Source organism: Ochotona princeps, chromosome 13, assembly GCF_030435755.1.
Source record: "Ochotona princeps isolate mOchPri1 chromosome 13, mOchPri1.hap1, whole genome shotgun sequence".
NCBI classification, from domain to species: Eukaryota; Metazoa; Chordata; class Mammalia; order Lagomorpha; family Ochotonidae; genus Ochotona; species Ochotona princeps.
Genome location: NC_080844.1, coordinates 61,106,613 through 61,129,751, shown reverse-complemented (window position 1 = coordinate 61,129,751; position 23,139 = coordinate 61,106,613). Strand labels below are relative to the sequence as shown.

The window sequence follows — 23,139 nt, the reverse complement described above, 5'->3', positions numbered from 1 at the left end:
CCTTCTGCTGGACCACTCCCTAAACGCCAGCAACAGTTGCAGCTAAGCCAGGCTGAAGCCAGAAGCCAGGAACTGCATCTGGGCCTTCCACGTGGGTGCTGGGAACCCGCACAGCTGAGCCTCTTCCACCATCTACTACCATCCAAGCTACACTAGCAGGAAGCTGGATTGGAACCATCGAGTACCAGGACTGAAGTAATCTGCGATGGGAGCCTGGTGTTCCAAGCGGCCGCCTAACCCACTTCAGCCCAATGCCTGCCCAGGCTGTCTCTGCCATAGAGGAGAGCCACAGCTTCCTTTCACAGAGCTTGGCCAGAGGTCGCCTTGCAGACACAACAGAGCTGCAAAAGCCTGGAGGGCTGGCTCCTGCTGCTGTGTCCAGACTCTCGGGTTTGCTGCTGAAGTACAAGTCCTGAACCGCCCACCCTCCCGAGGCCCAGGCAAGCCAGCATGATGAGTGGCCCTACTTGCAACACTCTAAAAGCAGGAGGAAAGCTTCTAAAAAGCCTAAGTGCATCAACAGGCACAAAGGGAGCCCTCTGGACGGGACCAAGCTCAGCCACGTCCAGGCGGCTGATCAGACACCATCAGGCATGTCTGCGAGGGCAGTTCACCAAGAAGGGGAGACAGGAATGCTGGAGCACACGGCAGCCGGGAACCCACAGCAAAGGAAGAATGTCCTCTCTGCTTGGGCAGACATACCCAACTCACGCCCTTGGACATCGGCGCTGTGGGTTGCTGAGCCTTCACTCAGCCCAGACCATGGGTCACTGACTCCCTGCCAGCTGTCCTCAGCCCGTGCGCTCAGGCTCACCCACAGCACCGGCTTTCCCAGTTCTCCAGCTTGCACACGACCACGCACGCTAATTCCAATAAATCTGCATCCCCTGTTGTTTCTCTGGCTAAATGGACTCAAACATGCCTCAAACAGCACAGGCATGGAAGCCCTAGAGCCCGAGCGCTTCCCAACACTGCCACCTAGAGGCTGTGCGACCCTCCCAGACCCAGTCATCTCTGACCCAGTCCCCCACCTGTGAGAGATTGCAAGTTAGGGTCAGTTTTAGCACTAATAGTCACCAGTCATTCTCAAGTCAAAAATCAGTGTTAGAGGAAAGTCACTAAAAACACACACATATCTATACAAAATTTTCTTCTTTCGGGAAAAAAAAACCCTCAGGTATGTAACTCCTATTTCCTTTGAGATTTGAACCAAGCTGAGGTACATTCTAAGACAAATCTAGTCTGATTTTTGCCTTTTTTTTTCTCTTACCATGATTCTTCTAGATTTAACGTGTTTCCTGGTGGTACTGCAGCCAGCCTTCATTGCAAGGGCAATGGGAAAGTGCTGTCAGAATAAATACATTGTACAGGTACTCCTCTTGGATAGTAGCCCTCATCCCCACCTGGAGAACAGTTAGCCAGCATTCCCATCGACAGTGTCCCCACTCTGCTGTGGGAAGACAAGGGTAGGATTTGTGCACTGCGTTGATTATTAAAGAAATGCAGTAGAAAACAATTCAAGTTAACAAAAACGCATCAGCACATAGGCCACGGGGAACCACGGCTCAGCAAATCCACCAGAAGCGTAAGCAGCTCAGAACAAAAGCGGGCTCTCCATTTTCCTTGCTGACGTCAGGGAAGGAGACCCTGAAAACTGAGCAGGCAGTGCCCCGAGTGACCCCTTCATCGTCCCTCTGTGCCCAACATCTGAGCCCTCTTTCGCTCTGTGCGTCCAAAGGAGCACAGCTTTCTAAATCCCATCCTGGTCCCCTGGAACAGCCACATGTCCTGGGGAAGGGAACGAAGCTGTGAACAGCGACGCCCTTCTGACCCAAGCCAGCTCTCGGTTCAGCTCCTGCAGGCAACGCACTCATGTGGAAGGCAGGTGGCAACTCAATGTGCAGTTAATGCCGTCCAATCCACTAATACTGGCAGATATGGCAAGAAAGGGGTTCAAAGCCAAGGTCACACTGCCCATCAAAAATAGATGAGTCAGATCCTAGGCAGCTAGTAGGAGCAGCAATAAATATTTTTACTTTTCATATCAGCCACAGGGATACATCACCTTTCTTCCTGGGAAAGCGCTTGTTACACACAGAGATTATGACTTAACCAGTAACATGCCATCTCTGATGAGAAACAAGTATTGCCTTTTCTTTTTAAGATTTATTTTTATTGCAAAGTCAGATATACTGAGAGGAGGAGGAGACAGAGGAAGATCTTCCATCTGCTGGTTCACTCCCCAAGTGGCTGCAACAGCCAGAGCTGAGCCAATCTGAAGCCAGGAGCCAGGTACTTCTTCCAGGTCTCCCACGTGGTTGCAGCGTCCCAAGGCTTTGGGCCGTCCTGACTGCTTTCCCAGGTCACAAGCAGGGAGCTGGATGGGAAGCAGGGCTGCTGGTACACAAACCAGCACCCATATGGGATCCGGGCGCATACAAGGTGAGGATTTTAGCCACTAGGCTATCGCACTGGGTTCACAAGTACTGACTTCTACACATCATATGTTCATCTTCAGTGTAAATGTCCAAGGTTTGGTTATTTCGGGTACTCCCAAAAACAGAGGTGTCCCTGACTTTGAGTGTCATAGAACATTCCAGAAACAATCTTACACAGAAAAATTCTATGCCAGATTAAATTGCAAACAGAACTATCAAACATTCTTTATTTCTGGGGTCCCGAACGAATTCCATCCTTTTATTATATTATCTTCCCAAACGTGTCATTTAAGGCAATGTAGCATTTACAAGAGACTAAACATAGCAATCAGTGCAATAGAACACTTTCCACAATCAGAAATGCACACATATGACCAATTGGGTGCCATTGAGAGGGCATTTGGGGGAGTAGTCAGGATGCCACTTGGGGGCCCAGCACGGTGTGATAGTCTAGTGCTAAATCCTGCCTTGCATCTGCTGGGATCCCATATGGGTGCCGGTTCATGTTGGCACAGTTACAGAGAGAGAGAGAGAGAGAGAGAGAGAGAGAAAGAAATAGAGAGAAAGAAATAGAGAGAGAGAGAGAGAGAAAGACCTTCCATCCCATAATTACCAAATGGCAGTAACAGCCAGTGCTGGGTCAGACCCAAGCCAGGAGCTTCTAGAATCTTCCGTGGTGGGTTAGGGACCCAAGGATTGGCCCATTCTCTGCTGCCTCCCCAAGCACATTAGCAGGGAACTGGATCAAAAGTGGAGCAGACAGGTCTTGAACCTGAAGCCTTAAGGGATGCCAAAATGCCAGCCTGAGATCTCCCGGCTTCACGTATTGGCCCACTCCCCGTTGCTGTGGGCATTTGGGAAACGAAATAGCACAAGGAGGCTGTGTTGCGAGCTTTCACTATGCCTCTCTTTCAAATAAAGTTTCCAAAATTAGAAAAACTTGACATCCAGATGCCAAAAGGTGACCTCTGAGCTTCATCTCACATCATACACATAAAAAAGTTAAAATAGATGACAATGTAAACATGAATACTAAAACTATAAAACTTCTAGAGTAAAACAAGAAATTTTTAGTGGCCTTGGGCTAGGCATATATATTTAAGCACAAAAAGTAGGTGCTAGGGCCAGCATGATGGCTTAACAGGCTCAACGTCTGCCTGCAGCATCAGCATCTCATATGTATGCCAGTTCCAGTCCTGGTTGCTCCACATTCGCCCCAGCTCCCGACTAACGCACCTGGGAAAGCAGCAGCAGGTTACCCAAGTGCTTGAGCCCCTGTGTCCATGTGAAACACCTGGGAGAAGCTACAGGCTCGTCTTCAGCCCAGCCCGTTGAGATAATGTGGACATGAACTCTGCCTTTTCAACAAAAACCAATAAATCTTTAAAAAAAAAAAAAAAGACTGATGGCTGACGATAGTCACTAGCAAAAAGGCGGAGCAATTGCTGCAGCGAGGGAAGAGTGACACTCCAGAAGAACAGGTGGTTCCTCTTACAGCTCAGGGCAGCTACAAACACCAACAATTTCATTCCTCCTTATCTGCCCCGAAGAGGTAAAAGACCTATCCACGTAACATTCACAAATATTAAAGACAGCTTGATTCATAATGGTCAAAAACTGACACAAACCCAAGTGACAAACAGCACAGGCAAATCTCCGAAACATTATGCAGAGTGGAGGAAGCTGGGCACAAAGTCCATTTACCCTGCACGGCCGCATCTCTTTAGAATTCTGGAAAACGCAATCCAATCTTTCATTTTAAAAAAGCAGACCACAGTCACCCGGGTGTCCCAGGGAGCAAGAGGGACTGAAAACAAAGACGCAGGAGGTGACACTGTAAGCCTAGAGACAGCGGTGGGGCTCAGAGGCACAAGTTCAATCCGTCAAGTTCAAAATTAAAACTGCTGCTGCTTACCTCAATGCAAACGTACTTCAAGGAGGTTGACATGGGCGGCGGGGGGCAGCATTATGGCACAGCACATTAAGCCACTGCTTGTGATGCTGTTCAAGTCCCAGCGGCTCCACTTCTGATCCATTTAACACCCGAGGAAGCAGCAGACATGGCCTCAGTGCCCGGGTGCCCGTGGCACACATGGAGACCAGCATGGATTCCTGGCTCCAGGCTTCGGCCTTGCACAGCACTGACATTTCACTCTTTTGGCGAGTGAACCAGGAGATATAAAGGCTCTCTCTTCCTCTCCCAGAACCTGCTCCAGCCAGCAGAGCCAGTAACATGGACAAGGAGAGGGTCTGGGGATGAAGCACCGGCAGGAGACCAGTGATGGTCGAAGTCTCTCCCAAGTCTCTAACACGCCTTCACCTCTCGTTATATACCTACCCTTCCCACAAAGTCCTTTAGCCAAGCAATTGCATACGGCTGAGCCCGATTCCGCTCAGTCCATACAGCTGAGCCCAATGAGTCTAGGTGTTTTGCAGGGTCAAAAGTTCAGTCTGTGCTTCAGCTGTAGCCGCAAGCCCAGTTACTGCCACTGCTCAGCTTAACCAGTGCTATTAACTCCTCAGCCCCCAACATGAACTTCTGCTTTTCAAATAAACAAACGCCATCTTTTAAAAAGAGCTGTATAAAATTCTGTTCCCAAAGATGGACTTGCCAGAAAGAAGCCTGAAGATCCATACTGACAACAAACAGAAATGTCCTTCCTTGGGTAAGCTGTCATGGGAGTGCACAACCCACTGTGAGGGCAGGAGACAGCTGGTCACGGCCAACTCTGTCTGGGAAGCGCCTTGCCCTTCCACCGCTTAATGCCATCCACAAGCAAGGTTTTTAATTGATGGCTAATGATTCTGCAGGAATTAGTTCACAATGAGGGGGGTGCTGAAATTTTATGTGTTGATTTATTTAATTTGATAAGCAGAAGACAGAGATATGTATCTCCCACATGCTAGTTTTATTATTATTGTTATTATTTTTATTGATTATTTTTACGTAGTTGATTAGGGTGCAAAGTGTCAAGGGTCCTCTGGGCCAGGCTAAAACCTGGGCCTGCCACGGGGCAGACAGAGAGCTGTGCACGTGGGCCGTGACCCGCCGTCTCCTGGATGTGCGTGGCCAGGAAGCCAGAGCAGCAGAAGCAAGGCTTGAACCTGGAACTCCCATCTAGGATGCAGACAGCCGAACACCCATGCCAGGGCGATAAACAGAAAATGCTTCTGTTATCAAATGAGAAAAATGTGATGAAACTCAACGATTAAAATCAGAATAAAAATGTTTTATTTTGAAAGTTATGTTCAGGCCCAGCGGCATGGCCTAGCAGCCAAAGTCCTCACCTTGAACACGCTCGGATCCCATATGGGCGTCAGTTCTAATTCCGGCTCCACTTCCCATCCAGCTCCCTGCTTGTGGCCTGGGAAAGCAGCCGAGGACGGCCCAAAGTTTTGGGACCCCGCACCCGTGTAGGAGACCCAGAAGAGGTTCCTGGTTCCTGGCTTCGGATCGGCTCAGATCTGACTGCTGCAGTCACTTGGGGAGTGAATCATTGGATGGAAGATCTTCCTCTCTGTCTCTTCTCCTCTCTGTATATCTGACTTTGTAATTAAAAAAATAAATAAATCTTTTTAAAAAAGTTATGTTCATGCTTTCAAAACAGGTTGTCCTTTAAAATATCCCAAAGTGTGTGTACAAAGCATAATTTTAATGAACACAAAATTTTTATCGAGAATTCTATTTTTTTAAGACTTTTTTTTATTGGAAAGGAAGATACACAAAGAGAAGGAAAGACAGTGAGAAAGATCTTTACCCTGCTGGTTCACTCCCCAAATGGTTGCAAAGGCTGGAGCTGAACCAACCAATTTCAGGAGCTTCTTCCAGGTCTCCCACATGGGTGCAGGGTCCCCAGGTTTTGGGCCATCCTTAACTGCTTTCCCAGGCCATAGCAGGGAGCTGGATGGGAAGTGCAGCATCCGGGATGTGAACTGATGCCCACATGAAATCCCAGAGAATACAAAATGAGGATTTAGTCATTAAGCTATCACACTGGGTCCCCAAGAATTCTTAAAAGCTGAAATTTTAACTTTTGGAAGATGAAATAAAGCTTATTAAGCATATTTTCTGGAAATAAAACTATACTAACTTCTAGCATCCAATTTTCATCTAGTTGTTCATCTAAAATCATGCTGGAAAAACACAAACGTAAGAGGAACATGTACTGTGCAGCTATTGCAAATGAGTCCTCAGCTGTCTTCTACAAGCACTGCAAACACTGTTCTAATTTCTGAGTGCCTTTGGAGGCAGGAATTGGAAGACAAAGAAAATGAGCGTTTGGCATCACTGCGAAACAATAACTCTTCCTGCAAGAATCTATTACAAGTTAATTTAGGTAAATTAATTCACTCGTCTTCACCTCCACGCTCTGACACATGAATCATTCCCGTACCTCCAAGCAGGCAAGACCCTCAAGTCCATGGCCGTGGGACACAGTCGCCTCGGCTTCAAGGACTCAGAGGAAGAGACTTGGAGTGAGCCCCAACTCTTCTGTGACCAAGCTGCCGCCTCATGCTGGGACGCGTGTGTGCACGTGTGTGGGGGTTGTGCCTGTGTCTGTGTGGGTGCACCTGCGTGTCCCAGGCCCCACTGCAGCTCTGCATGTGGTCTCTCTCAAACCTTTAGCCTGATTAGGCCCATCTTGTGGTTATTATAGTCCTTAATGTTTAATTAAATGAGCCATTTGCAAACATATTTCTTGTTTTCACAATGAGGCAGGCACTTGGGGCTGGGTTCAAGTCCCAGCTCCACTTCTGAGTCCAGCTTTCTTGGCAGTGGGTGAGGATTCAGGTGGTTGGGTCCTACCAACCCTGCAGGAGACTCCAGCAGCATTCCAGGTGCCCAGCTCAGCCAGCAGGCCCACACGTCACTGGCTTAGAGAACCTGGAGACGGTCTGTTCACCATGGCAGCAGCCAAGTCCACACAGACTTCCCTTCTCAAATGTTTGTGGACTCCACCCTGTTACGAAGCCTGCAGGTAGCAGTGCTGTGTTTGAGAGCCGGACAAAATGAGCTGGGCAGTTAGGATGCTAGCAGGAGTGGTATCCATCCGTAATATTCTGCAGGAACGCTGCTCTCAAAATTCTAGAACAATCTATTTGCTCTCCAAACATATGTGAGTCCTCCTTCACACAAGCCTTCAGAGCATTTCTTGGACTCTCAGGGAAAGTTCCATACTCTTACTGACTTTACTGGAGGACAGCTCTTCCTGCAACTCCTGGAACCGGGCACCTGGAGAGCTATGTAGTTGGGGTTAGCCCCTGTGTAAGAGGCAATTCCAAGCAACCACAGCTTCAACAAGCTGAAAATGTGTTTCATCCACGGGTGCAGGTGCAGGGCATATCAGACTGATGTGTTCTGCTCCACAGGGTCACTCAGGGCTCTTAAGTACCATCCACTTGCATCTACACCGGCTCAACAGTAGGTAGAAGGGACGGGTAAAGGCAGCAAGGGGAGAGCAAGTCCCCGTCATTTAAAGAGAGATCCAAGTTAAAAGTCTATGCAAGACACAGAGGGGCTGGAGCTGAGCTGCGTCAGGCTGAGTCATGCCAGCATCTCATAGGGACACTGGTTCGAGCCCCGCCTGCTCTACTTCAATCCAGCTCCCTACTAACATTCTTGGGAAAGCAACAGGAGATGGCCCACATGCTGGCATCCCTCTGATCCACAGAGGAGATCTGAATGGAGTTCCAGGCTTGTGGAGTTCAGCCTGGCCCAGCCCTGGCCATTGAGGTCATTTGGAGAGTAAACAGTGGATGACAACTTCTCCCTCGCTCTGTCTCCCTGCTTTCGCTATAACTCTTTCAAATAAATTAATTTCTTTAAGAAAAAAGAAAGCAATGGAGACCATGCAGTACTATAAACCTTGCTAGTGGCCGCGTCTTGGGCAACATCTTTGAAGCAGCGTACATGCACACAATATTTCTTCTGTTGACGGATCTGCATGTCAACTCCACATGGGTCAGACTCCAAGCTCGTCACTGGGAAGCTGAAGTGAGTGGCTCATACACAAAGAATGATCAATGACTGCTTACCTCTGATGGAATTGCAAACTGGAGAGACGGCCATGAAAATTTCATGAGAGCAAATAATTTAAAATATGGTCACAAGTGATTTCTTCCCATAGACGGTCATAGATAAAAACAGATGTATTTAAAGCTCTGAGATTTCCTGGAAAAAAAAGATATGGAAAATCAATTGCAAAGAGTAAACCAACAGCTCTGATTTATCACGCTACCTGGCACTAGCAAAATATACTACTTACAAAGGCCCAGTCCTGAATTTTTATGCTAATAATTTCTTCTGTATTTTACTCTGCAACACATTTTCACTTCTTCCTTACACAAAACCAAAATCATTGCTTCCTACATTTAGATAAATAGATGGGTCTGAAATTGGATTCCTTCAGTGCCTTCTGTAAGATAAACACTCAAAGGATTTCATCTGGGAAAGGAGCCAAAAGTCCAACTTGGATTTATGGTTATTTCTAAATTATACATAAATCCCACAGAAAACCTTTCCTAACAATGTCGTGGAATGCACCATTGTTCACAGCGTCAGAGGCAGTGTGTTCCTTGTTTCCCAAATTCCATCACAACTTATTTCCACCAACGTCCCACACGGCCACCTCAGCCCCTCCCTCTTGCCTCACCATGAAAAACAAACCCAACAAATGACTGGCTCTTAATGTTCTAACCAAAACATCAATGATAACAGGAAGGGTAATATTAAAGAGTGAAACATTTTAGAAGCAACTGTTAAGAGGTAGTCAGGCTTAACACCACATTCTAATGAAGTTACATTTTTTTAAGATTTATTTATTTTTATTGGAAAGTCATATATACGGAGAGGAGGAAAGACAGAGGGGAAGATCTTCCGTCTGTTGATTCTCTCCCCAAATGACCACAATTGCCAGAGCTGCACCGATCTGAAGCCAGGAGCCCAGAGCCTCCCCCAGGTCTCCTACACAGGTGCAGGGTCCCAAGGCTTTTGGGCCATCCTCCACTGCTTTCCCAGGCCACAAGAAGGGAGCTGGATGGGAAACGCACCCATATGGGATCCCACGTGTGCAAGGCAAGGACTTTAACCACTACGCTACTGTGCTGGGCACAGTAAGTGAATCTTTAAAAAAAAAAAAAAAAGACCCATCAAGGTGAGGACTGTGTTTTTGCAAACTTAGCATGATACCTAGTGCCTAACAGTTGTTGTATGACCTTGTTGAGTGAGTAAATGTGTACGTAATAGAAGTCAGAGTTGCAGACAGAGGGAGACCTTCCCTCCACCGGATCACTCTCCAAACAGCCAGGTACAGAGCTGGGCCAGGCTAAAGCTGGGCCATCCTCTACTGCTTTCTCAAGCCAGAGGCAGGAAACTGGATGGGAAATGGACACAAACTGGTGCCCATGTGGGATTCCAGGGCACTTACTTGGGGAGGATTAGCCAATTGATTTGGGCTGGACCAGCCTTGATGGATCTTACACTTCAGCAGCGGAAGACGGCAGACAAATAATTACAAATGGATAAAAAACTAATCAGTGCAATCAACATCATAACCAGCGTAAACCCAGTTCTGTATGGCTCTATTTCCAATCAGTGTCACCATTAAAGAAACACAATCCAACAAACAAGTCATTCCAATAAGGCTCAGACCTCTGCCAAAGTCATGAGAAGGAAGAGAAACTGAGAGATTCAGAGACAAGAGACCTAGACACCACATACCTGGACTGGATTCGGATTCAGAAAGAGGATGTTTTTTACAATTATACTTATTTGAAAGGCAGAATTTCAGAAAGAGGGGGAGAGACAAAGATCTTGCTTCCACTGGCTCACTCTCCAAATGGCCACAACAGCCACTTTTATTTTGCCTGCTTTTCCTAATGCGAACTCTGTTTTTTCTTTGTGTTACTTTATAAAGATCTATTTATTGGAGCCAGTGTTGCGGCACAGAAGAGTAAGCCAATACCTGCGACACCAACCACCCATACAGGTGCTGGTTCAAGGCCACTGCTCCATTTCTGCTCCAGCTCCCTGCTGATGGCCTCGCTCCTGGCTTCAGCCCAGCCCCCAGCACTGCAGCCACTTGGGGATCAAAGATACTACTCTCCTTCTCTCCCTCTCCATAACTCTGCCTTTCACATAAACAAAATTTGTATTTGTTTCTTTAATTTGAAAGGCAGAATTACAGAGAGTGAGAGACAGAGCTCTTCCATCCACTGGTGCACTCCCCAAATAGCCAAAAGAGCAGGACTGGATCTGGCCAAAGTCAGGAGCTTAGAATTCCATCCAGGTCTTCCAACAGGTGATAGGGGCCCAAATGACCTGGACCATCTTCTATAACTTTCCCAGGTGCATTAGCTGGGAGCTGGATAAGAAGAAGAGCAACCAGGACTCCAACCAAGGCTCATGGGATGCCAACAGCACAGGTAGCAGCTTAGCCCACTGTACCACAACACTGGCTTCAAGTTCTTCATCTTCTTCTTCTTTTTTTTAACTTTTTTTTTCCTATTGGAAAGCCAGATTTACAGACAGAGGGAGAGCCAGAGAAAGAATTTCCAAACACTGATTCACTCCCCAAGTGACCACAACGGCCAGAACTGAACCTATCTGAAGCCAGGAACCAGAAGCTTCTTCCAGGTCTCCCATGGAGGGTCCAAAGGCTTTGGGCCATCCTTTGCTGCTTTCCCAAGTAAGCAGGGAGCTGGACGGGAAGTGAAGCAGACGGGATACAAACCGCTACCCAGATGGCATCCCAGTACTAACAAGGTGAGGATTCAGCCACTAGGCTATTGTGCTAGGTCCCAAGTTGTTTTTTCCATGTTGATTTTTAGGTAATTTTCTCTTTAAAAACTGTTTTCAGCCACAGACGTTGCAAATGTATCCTGCCAGCCATCACTGACTCATTTCTCTGAGGAAAGGATGTGCCTTAGCAAGCAACATCAAAATGGTGATTTAATGCATTCAGATCAGTGTCTTCCTTTCTTGTACGGCTTTGGGGGATTGTGTTAAGAGTCCTCCCAGAGCTAAGATCACAAAAAATAATCTGCACTTTTGTCCATTAATAAAGCTCTTTTATCTGGAAAGCCAGGCCTTTAATCACCCGGAAGCCCACTCCTGGATACGGAGGAGGAGCACGCTTCACTGTCTCGCGCCACTGACTCCTGTCTACAACGCGATGAGCCAAACATCCCCACCTGTCCCACCCTGGAAATGACCGACTGCCCATCTACGGAGAATCTGTTTCGGGAGACCCTTCTGCCCCACCTGTCCTATGCTGATGGTTGGATGTATAACATAAATCAACATCTGCTAGTTAAAGTCTCTCTTTGTTCCTTTTCCCTCAAAATATCTGTTATTCATGGGGCTTTATTCATCCACCTGATTTATAGAAATTGCTTATTAGGTCCCCTGACAAATAACCCTGAAATTTTACTTAGACCTATAGGATTTATAGACTAATTATGGGGGAATCATCAGTGTTGTGTTTTATCCTGTTCATGGCTCTGCATTTATTTATGCCATATTTTATATCCTTTAATAGAGTTTCAAATTTTTCTTCATAAGGTTCTCAGGACTTTTGGGTTATGCTAATTCCTTAAAAATTTACAGGTTTGTAAACGTTGGGGTTTTGCCATTTTAATGAGGCTCTCGTTTGTTTTTACATGTTATAATGAATTATTTCCAGAATAGCAGGTGCTGTTAATATTTGTAGCTGCAAACCTTGTTGAAACTTTGATTCTTGTTGGTTCAAATGCTTTCCTCTATTCTATTTGCTGTGTAGATTCTCATCTCACCTAAAAAATAATGACAATCTGTCTCACTTCCGTATCATTGTGATTTAGGTTCAACTGCATATAACTGAGACCCAAGGGGCTACCTTCTTTTTAGTGACTTGAAGAAGATAGAAACTAATTTCTCTGATGTAGAAGTCAGGATACAGGAGGTTCCGGCCTGGGGTTCCAGTTCCACCATCACTCAGGACCCAGGCCAGTGGCAGCCCATGGCAGTGTCCCTCCCTGGCTTCCAAGATGATACTCCCAGCGTCACACCCACTCTCCCTGCTGCAGGACAGAGGGACCTCCCCGGAAGCTGTGGTCACAGCTCCTGTTTACAGTCCAACGGGCAAAACCGTGCTTTAGGGCCAGAAACCATCTGCCTCACCTCATTATTTCCCTGACTACTGTTTATCATTATTCCTTTCCTTTTTCAAATGTATTCTAATTATCTATTTTTTTAACTTCTTTCCATTTTATCTGCAAAACAGAATTTCCTACCTGCTGGCTCACTTCCCAAATGCCCACATTAGCCAGGGCCAAAGCCAGGAACCTGGAACCCAAACCAGATCTCCCACGCAGATGACAAGGACCCCACCTGCTGCCTGCAAGCATGCACATTAGCAGGGAACCAGAGCCGGGACTACAATGCAGGCAGGCATTGCAGCCAGCGACTTAGCACTACACCCAACACCCTCCCTTCTTTCCCAGCTTCTTGAATTCAAAGCCGACCTTGAGCCTCACAGCATATAGCTAAGCCACAACGGAAAAAGTCAAGGTGAGCTATTGCTCTGGCAATTGTCTCCACCTTCCCCATGCATCTGGCAGAGCCATGGAAAGAAGAGAGAGTCAGCAAATGAGCCCTGAGAAATCCCAGTCCTGGCTTTAGCCTCTGCCCCTGCCCAGCTCCAGGCCCCCTGCCCTGGACCCAAGTGAGGGATCAAGCCCCAGTGGCAGCCAGAACACCAACACCCTCCCTGTCTCTGTCCCACCTTCTGCATGGTTGGGATCAGGAGCGTTGGCTCCCTTGAGCAAAAGATAAATTCCGAAGGGCCTGCCCCAGAGATTTGTTTTCGTCAAAGGAAATTGTGCGACTATTCATTGTGTATAAATCAAATGAAATCATATTTTGAGCCTTGTCCATGGTCAAGCTGATTGAAAAATATAAGCCCTTCCTCTCTGTCTTTCCAGTATGTGGTAAATTCACATGGCTCAGAAATAAGAAAGATACAGAAAAAACAATACTGTGGCAGCCAGTGCCCATGGCCCCAGCATCCCATGTGGTGTCAGTCTGTGTCCCTGTTACTCCATTTCAGTTCACTCCTTCTTGATGGCCTGGTAAAGCAGCAGAAAACAGCTCAAGCACTTGGGCCGCTGCACCTATAGGGGAGACTGCATGAAGCTTCTAGCTTTAAATTAGCTCAGCTCAGGTCATTGCAGCCATTAGAGCAGTAAACTAGCAGGTGGATTATCTTTGTCCCTCCTTCTCTCCGTGTAACTCTGTCTTTCAAATAAAAATAAATAAATAGATACTGTTAAAGCTTCCTTTCATTTTGCACATGATCCTGGCTTCTTAACTTATTGTTTTGGAGTTTTATTCTATGAGGAAATACATGAGCAAGCTGAGGCACACACATGTCCCCCACACACATGCTTCTTATTTGCTCCCATTTTGCTGCAAAGAACACCATCTTACGCCATCTACTCAGCATTTTGCCTTGGTTATTTTACTTTCAATGTCTCATAGGTCTTTCTCAGTAGAGCGTTTGGTCATTCTCTCCTACAGCTGCACAGGACCCAAGGTCCAAGAGACTGCAACTGATCCAACCATCTCCCTTGGATAGACACTGAGGCTGTTGCCCGTCTCCTGCCCGGAGGAGCCAGGCTGCGCTGAATGGAACCAATGGAGAGGCATGTCTACACCAGCCACGGCATCACCCCCGTGAGCGCCTCCCAGCCGCTTCCTGTCCTCGGCTGCTTTCTTCCCGCTGCTCTTTTCTTCTGGAAGCCACGTGGTGATGCTTCAGTGCAGTCTGCACATTGTCCAGGGTCGTTTCAGAGGTTGGAGTGACACAATGGAAAAAACATACATTCATGCAAATCCTGAAAAGAGAAATCTCCCTCCTCGTGTCGCGGGCCTCCTACCGCCCGAGCCCTGAGCCGCGGGCGGGGGGGCTTGGATGCTGCACGGAGCGAGACCGCCGCGAGCACACCACAGGCCTGCCATCAGGCCACCCTTCCTAGAGCCACTGACAGCACAGAAGGGTTACGGGGAGGTTTTTTCCTCAGTATTCTACAAGTTTTCAAAAACAAGACTCCAAGGTATGCTGTAACCATGTGATTACAACAGGATCATTCACAGGGGCCAAGCAGAAGCAGCCAGTCTCTATTGGCCAATGAATACAGAAGCAAATGCCCATGTGCACAAACAATGGCAGGTGGTTTAGTCCTAAAAATAGAGAACTCCAGGGCTTGGTATGATGGCTCAGTGGCTAAATCCTTACCTTATCGGCACCAGCATCTCATATAGGTGCCAGTTTGTGTCCCAGCTGCTCTACTTCCCATCCAGTTCCCTGCTTGTGGCCTGGGAAAGCAGTACAGGATGGCCCAGTGTCTTGGGATCTTGCACCTGCATGGGATACCCAGAAGAAACTCCTGGCTCCTGGCTTCGGATTGACTTTGCTTCAGCCACTGCAGCCATTTGGAAAGTAGACCAGTGGATGGAGCATCTTTCTGTCTCTCCTCTCTGTAAATTTGATCTGCCTTTCCAATAAAAATAATATGTTTTTAAAAAGAAAAATGATGGAACTTTTGCAACTACTGTTCCCTGAACCCACCTGGAGGACAGGATACAGGATGGAACAAGCCCATCACAAGAGGGTAAGTGCTGGGATCACCCCAGGCATAGGCAGTGCCCTACACTGGTGACATCAGGTGGTCACATAGGTGGGACAGTGATTACCAGTGGCTGGGAGAAATGGCGAGGAGGAATTGTTGTTAAATGGGCACAGAGGGTTCAGTTTAGCACTAAGAATCAAGTTCTAGAGATGGATGGCAGTGATGGTTGTGCAGGTACTATAGCGTATTGAACCATGGACCTGCATGCTTAGGTTGAGATGGTGGCTTGTGTAATCATGTATATTTTCCACAAGGCTTTTTTAAATCTAATGAGGAAAGGGGCTGACATTTGACCTGCTGGTTAAACCCCTAGGTGAGACATCTGCACCCAGGTTTGAGTCCTGACTCCACTACCAATTCCAGCTTCCCAAAGACACTGGAAGGCAGCAGGTGACTGCTGAAATGGTTGGTGCCTACCACCCACCTGGAAAATCCAGCTCAAGCTTCAGATGGCAAGGACTGGGGACGTGAACCAGCAGAAGCTATGGGCTCTCTCTGACTCCCAAAAAATAACAGCTCCTTAGTTGACATCAGTCGTTCTGCACAGGCAGCTGTAAGCAAAGCCTTTTCTGATCAAAATCCTCTGTACCCTGATCCACTTTTCAACAGTAAAGACAGCTGACTGGAAAAGATGGTATCACGGGGATGATATCAGAGAAAATGCAACTTAACACCTGCCAACCCCCACTAAGCAGGACTAAGCCTGCTTTTTTTATTAAATGATTTATTTTATTTATATGAAAAGCAGATTTAAAGAGAAATGGATCTTTCATCCACTGGCTCGTTCCCCAAATGGCCACAATGGCCCTGAGCTGGGCCAGGTCAAAGCCATCATGCAGGAGTTTCTCCCAGGTCTCCCCTGTGGCTGCCGGGGCCCAAGCACATGGGCCATCTCTGGCTGCCTTTCCCTTTTCCAGGCACACTAGCAGCGAACTGGGTCACAGGCGGAACAGCTAGGACTCAAACAGTGTCCATACGGGTTGCCAGTGTCACAGGCGGGATTTTACCTGCTGCAACACATCGTGAGCTCCTAAGTCTGGTGTCTTTATCCCATTGAATGTTCAAAGCTCCACAAGCCAACATGTTGCTGCATTTCACACCTGAGAAGGCCAATGTCCAACAACGTCAAGAAAAACAACTGAAGTCATAGTTAGCACTAATGAGGGGGAGCAACAGGTAGATGGACGTGAGGTAAGAGAGAAGTAACTCACACTTTCTGCAACCAAACATAGCCCCTCGTACACTGTTTGTGGGAAAATTCGATTCACAACAGTAAGTCCATCTAACTACAAAGTACTGGGGAAGGGCTGTCAAAATCCTCCAAGAAAATATAATCAAGATGGAGGGGAAGACCACAGGGAAAGAAAACGCACTTTTCCCCAGTGCATCTCTGTGCAGTTTGAATTTCTGTAACAGCAACAATAAAACTTAATCTAAAGTGAGGTCAGGAAAGCTGTCCAGAAGCCAGATTTCACAGCAGAGCCCACCCAGGATGCTGTGCTTTTATCCTGAGAGACGTGCTGGAAAGATGTTTTTGGATTATCAAGCCAAAATAAAACTCAATTGGATTGCAGTACGGGTAGGGAGACACTGGGGGGAGGGAGGTGGCGGGGGCAGGTTCTGATTGTTTCAGCCAAGATTTGTGCAGGGGTATGTGTGTATGTGTGTGTGTGTGTATCTTACAGAGCACCATCAAGATGGAAACACAACGTCCAAAACTCCCACAGGGATTCCATGCTTTACCAGCAGGCAGAACTCTGGCTCAACATGAACGCTGGTGCTACAGAAAGCGCCTGATGGGGCAGCCTTCCCAGCAGCCACCGTGAGGCACCTGCTGCAAGGTAAGTGCAGTTGTACCAATGAGTAGCACACCAGGGCCACTACCTGCACGGAACGTTGCTCCCAGTCAACTTTCTACCCAACAGCTGCCTCTTGCTTGGTGTCACTCACCCAAGTGCTGCATTTCTTACCTTCACACTTCCCACCCACTGATAGGTGAGCCTGGAGCCAAGGTTAGGGCCTGTGCTTCCAGCCTCCACCACCTTGAAACAGGGAATTCCAGCCAGTTTTCCCAGGATGTTAGAGAAAACTGCCCACTTGCAGCCTCTCCTAAGCACATCTGGATCTCACTAGAACCTCAGTTGCTTTCAGGCCCCAAGAACTGGCTAGCTGTCACCATCATTAACTCTGTCTTCAAGCTCCCATCACGGGGCCAGTGTTATGGAGTAGCAAATTAATTTACTGTCTGTGAAGCTGGTATCCCATATAAATGTTAGTTTGAATATGGATGCTTCTCTTCCCACACTCCCTGTTTATGGCCTGGAAAAGCAGTGGAGGATAGCCAAAAGCCTTGGGACCCTGCGCCCGTGCTCTGGCCATTATGGACATTAGGGGAATAAACCAGAGAATGGAAGATCCTTCTCTCTCAATCTCTCTTTGTCTTTCTGCTTCTTTCTTATAAACCTTGCTTTCAAATAAACAAATATATTTTTAAAGATTTATTAGATGTGAGCTAGAAAAAATTTTTTAAAAGACTTATTTATTTTTTATTACAAAGTCAGATATACAGAGAGGAGGAGAGACAGAGAGGAAGATCTTTTGTCTCATGATTCACTCCCCAAGTAGCCACAATGGCTGGAGCTAAGCTGATCTGAAGCCAGGAGCCAGAGTTTCTTCCAGGTCTCCCATATGGGTGCAAGGTGCCAAGGCTTTGGGCCATCCTCTACTACTTTCCCAGCCCACAAACAGGGAGTATGGGATAGGAAATGGGGCAGCCAGGACATGAACTGGCACCCATACGGGATCCCGGTGCATGCAAGGCAAGGACTTGGGCCACTAGGCTACCATGCCAGGCCCACACATTTTTTTTTATTGTATGAATATATTAGGTAACAGTAGCCAGGTGAACAGATACTTGAACCAGAAATATAATAATCAGTTATTAGAAATTAATCTCAAAATGTTCTGATAGAGAAAATGGCACATACATGCATCAATTTTTTAAAAGGCAGAAATGGGCATGAAATTTTAATCTGGTCAGAGAAATTAGCTTTGACTCTAAGGAGAGTCCTTTAAACCAACCCAGGTAGCTTATTTGATTATACTGGGGTCTGATTCCTCCAGCTCTTTGGAAACTTTTCAGTGTTCACTTCTCCCTTTGAAGGCAAAAGTTCACCAACCCTTGCACATACTTGAAGAGATTAATTTTTAAGCTCCCTCCTCTGATAGAAAATGTGTACTTTTTCCTCTTCTTTCATCTTCAGCTCCTGCTGAGGCAAAGCAGGCGGCAAAGGTTTGCAGAAGTCTTTGCTCTTATGGAGGAAGAAATATGTGGCTGACAATCAGCCTGAAGAAACGGGCCAAGGAAATTCAAAACTAAACCCCTCCACAAACGCTATTCCGCATCTCAGACCCTTTCTATCCATGAGCCCATTTAAATCTAAGAACCGCCCTGCAAAGCGGGTACCGGCTGTAGCCTCACTGCGCATTTCAGGACAGCAAAGCTGCCACCTTCAGCGGTACGTGGCTGTTTCCCAGTGACAGAAATAAACAGGTTTGCCCTGACCAACCCACAGGTGTGCACTGTCGGAGGAGGCACCTGTGGCTACACTAAACATTTGTGGCAAATCCCAAATCGCTAACTTCCTCCCTTGTTTAGGAACGCTAAATGTTTGTGTCCAGGTTTCCGCTCTCAAACCAGCCCCTGATGGTGTATATTACTCTCTGTTCATTTTTCCAGAAGATTGGTGGACTGGCTGATTGATGCGAAAGGCAGAGCAATACACACACACACAGAAGGAGAAGGATCTTCCAACCTACCCGGCCCTCATGTGAACTGGCCTGTGCTGCGACCCAACCAGGCCCGACCCACGCTGTTCTGGTGCTCCAGTTCATTAGCAGGTGATGTGAACTGGTTCAGCCTGGGTCACCCCCCAGCCTGTGCCACATGTATGCCGGTGGGTACCATTCCCTGGCCTGGTCCGGGCTGCTCCCTCTTCTCCTTGCACTCACCTGCAGGGACTGCGTCCCAACAGAGGAGTCTCCCAAGCTCCTCCATCAGAACCTCTCTCAAGGCCAGATCTCAGACATACCTCAGGTCAGCCATACTTTGTCCACCTCCTGTCCTAGCAGGAACAGTGGCCTTTCTTGACTGGCCTTCATCCATCCTGGTTTTTAATGTTGGATGTTTCAGCACAGCCAAGCCTGGTCCACACCCACACACAGCTCACACATGGCTCAGCACGAACAGAGACCTAGCTAAGTCCGTCCTATACCTACCCTGGTTCTCACAAGCACCCGTGAGTGCTGGAGTCCAGCCCAGTCTGACGCACCCCAGGTCCAGCCCACACTTGTGCTGAGGGACACTGCAGCCATGCCCAGACTAGATAGCAGCCACCACTCTGACCTTTGCACTCACCAGTGGGAACCACAACCCAGCCAGGGCATCCCCTTTGTGCCCCAACCAGGCCTGTTCCCAGCTACAAATTGCATGCATGCCAGTGGTTGCTCTGACCCAGCTTAGCATAGTCCCACACCTGTCTTGGTCTTTGCCTTTGGATACTGTAGCCTGGCCTGACCGGGCCTGCACCCAGTCCCAATTCTTGGTGGCAGGTGCTGGAACCTGGCCCTGCTCAGTCTGCCCTCATCCCTGGCTCATGCAAACTGGTAGGTGTGACAGCCTAGCCTGGCATGAGCTGTGTTCTAACTTGGTTTCCGCACTTGCTGCTGAGCTAAGGTTTGCTCAGCCCTGCCTAGTCCACCCCCTTTGAAAACCAACCTGTACATTAGCCAACAGTTGGAGCGACCTTGCTCAGCCTGCCCGACTCCCAAGCCTGGACCATGTGCTCACCAGAAGGAGCTATGACCCACTAGGGGAGTTTCCCACGTTCCCCCACTCAGTCCACTCCAACCCAGATCTCACACATGCCAGCAAGTGCAAGGCCCTGGCCTGGGCGTAGTCTGCTCCTCCATCTTGGCCTACTATGAGCTGGTGAATGTTATGGCCTGGCCTGCCCCACACCCTGTTTTAGGATGCACATATGGGTGCTGCATCCTGGACCTGCCCAGACTATTCTTGGTTCCTGTACCCATGAGTGTGTTGGCTTTATGGTCACACCTAACTCAGCTCATCGCCACCCCAACTCCTGAGCTAACCTGCGAGACTTGCGTTTCCGCAGGATTTGGCCCACAAATCCCCCACAGAATCTCTCTCCAGACCTGGTTCTCTCACATGCTCATTAGTGTCATGGCCCTGGCTAATGTGACCCGTCCCCTGTTCCGAGATTCAATGAGGTACTGGGATCTAGTCCTGCCAGACACGCCCCAGCCCTGGTTTTTGTGTGCAGTAGCATGTGGACTCTGGATTCCCATGTGGGCTGGTGCATGAGTCTGACCCATACAGATGTTCTGGTTTCTCCCCTCCAAACCACCAGGTCTCAGTCCCCTTGCTTACCTGCAAATACAGTGTCTCTGTTGTTGAGTGTCGCTCAGGATTCATTCCTCACCTACACGTACCTTATCCTTGGATGTCTTTAGGCAGTAATTCCAGAACCCCAAGACCCCAGAGCTCACCGGCAAGCAGCCAGCAGGTGAAGCCCAGCTCCGTTGTTGCTCTAACCGCCCCAAGCTCAGGATTCACCCACCACTTGGCAGCAGTGGACGGGGAGCTAAGAGCCCCAGAAGGCAGTCTGGACGGGCATGGGTTCTCACAGCCACAGCCATATAGCTGGGAGATTCAAGCACCCGCACAGACTTACCTGCACTCCGCCCACCAACATGGTGGCGGTGGGCAGAGTCATGATCCTGAGCATGCCCACAGCCGTCCTTTGAGACCCGCCCGCAGCATGATCACTGTGGACGACCGTGGACAGAGGAAATTATCACACTTCAGGCTCAGACAAGCTCAGGATTCACCCACTGCTCGGCAGCGGTGGACAGGGAGCCAGGAACCCCAGCAGCGAGCCTGGACTGGCACAAGTTCTCCCAGCCACAGCCACAAGGCTGGGAGATTCAAACACCCACACCTCTGAGCAGACTTACCTGGACTGCTGTACATTTTATTCTAGGAGACTGTGAAAGCTCAGTTGCTAAGCTGAGAGGTATGAGCTATTTTACGACTCCTGACACATACTAAACCAAATCATTTCCTAGAAAAGCTGCGAAGTGACCCCAAGCAATGGATACACTTGCATGCCACTGCTGTCTCGCATTGGCCAATGTGAGCAGCTAAAGAAAAGATACTATTATTTTTATTGTGTATTTTTGAGATTAAGTAATAAATGTATGTTTTATTGAACTATGTCCAAGTCATTTACATAGTTTTAAAGTTGCTAGAAGTTCGCCATAAGAAAATGTATGAAGCATAATCTCTTCCATGCCAAAGAAAAACCAGTGGGTGCCAGTGTTGTGGCACAGAGGGCCAAGTCACCACTCACAGAGCCAGCATCCCACAATGATGCCAGCTCAAGTCCTGACTACTTCACTTCCAACCCAGCTCACTGCTACTGAGTAGAGGATAGCCTAAGTCCTTGGGCCCCTGCACTCATGTGGGAGACCAGCAAGAAGCTTCTGCAGGGCCAGCACATTGGTGAAGTAGGTTAAGCCTCCACCTGTGGTGCCAGCATCCTAGACAGGGTGCCAGGTCAAGTGGTGACTGCCCCCACCCTTCTCTCCCAGCTCCCTGCAATGCACTTGGGAATGCAGCAAAAGCCAGCCCAAGTCCTTGGGCTTCCTGCACTCACGTGGGAGACGCAGGAGAAGTTTCAGGCTTCTAGCTCTGGACTGACCCAACAACCATTTGGGGAGTGAACCAACAGATGGAAGACCTTTCTCTCTCTCTGTATCTCTACCTTTCAAATGAACACATATATTTTTAAAATTAAATTTTAAAAGGGGAGCCTTAATTCTAGATATATAAAGCGATCACGTTGAAGCTCATTTGGATTTGTACAGTACAAATATAAACAAGACCCATTCCATTCAAACATCTGAGATCTTCATTTCCTTTTGGGTCTTGACAAATGGGAGTTCAGTTAGTTTACTTCAGTCTTGTGACTAGAGGGCATTCTAGAACTTTATGAGATGCCAGGGGTTAGAATATTGATGTTCTTCTCTCAGCACACAGGAAAGCAATGACAGAGGTGGCCTTAACCCACACGCCAACCACATTTAATTCTTTACACACAAGCACCACACCCTGTACTGAAAAGGTACCCAGAAACCCTAACCTGCTAATGCTGAGGCGGACTGAGACCTTTCTTATTAAATCCCTTCCGGTTCAGACCCAGCATTCCAGCTGAGGTTAACACTGGCTTTCAGTTCATGAATTACTGTCATTATAGAGAAAATTCCACAGGCCCCTGGCCATAAAAGTGAAGACAGCAGAAAGCAGTCCTGGACAGCGGTCTCACGTCCCACTCACCCAGGATTTGAAAGCAACAGTGTCCTGTAGCGTCACCACCCACCATGGTCTCCACACACATGCCAGGGGACAACACCAACTTGGAAAAAGAAGGGACATGTGGCCCATCTAACACGGGATGGTTAAGCTTGCCGGAAAATGGAAAGCGCCACAAAAGGCACTTTGAAAAAGAGGTTGGATGAAACCGCTCTGAGCTAAAAGGGATGAGAAAAACACAGGCCAACAGGCTAATCCTCTGCCTGTAGCACCAGCATCCCACACTGGCATCAGCTCTAGTCCTGCTGCTCCACTTCCCATCCAGTTCCCTGGGATCCTGGGAAAGCAGCAGATGATGGCCTAAGTCCTTGGACCCCTATACCCATTGGGGAGACCTGGAAAACAAAGATGTCTGCTTGTGAAAAATAAAGCAAGCAATGGGTTTTGCTAACAGGAAGGCAATTTGAAAGTATTTTAAAAAGACGTCTCGTAGTATATGTTTCCTCTGTGGTCGCAGGCAAGAGGAGAACTTTGTGAGCCTCGGTTTTTCTCATCTGTATAATGGGCGGAACATGTACCTCAACCAGATTCTGTACAGATTGGATTGCCCAAAGGAATTCAATCTGCTCAGGGCCT

General features: G+C 47.9%; 1 protein-coding gene across 2 annotated transcripts in view; it reads right to left on the bottom strand.

Annotated features, from left to right (window-relative positions):
- Positions 1–23,139, bottom strand: part of PLPP4 (phospholipid phosphatase 4) — a 543,342-nt gene that overhangs the window by 519,786 nt on the left and 417 nt on the right. For both annotated transcript variants that reach the window (XM_058671852.1, XM_058671857.1), the window contains exon 2: positions 8,475–8,610. The gene's annotated coding sequence lies outside the window, so the exon portion shown is untranslated. The remainder of the gene's footprint in view (positions 1–8,474; positions 8,611–23,139) is intronic.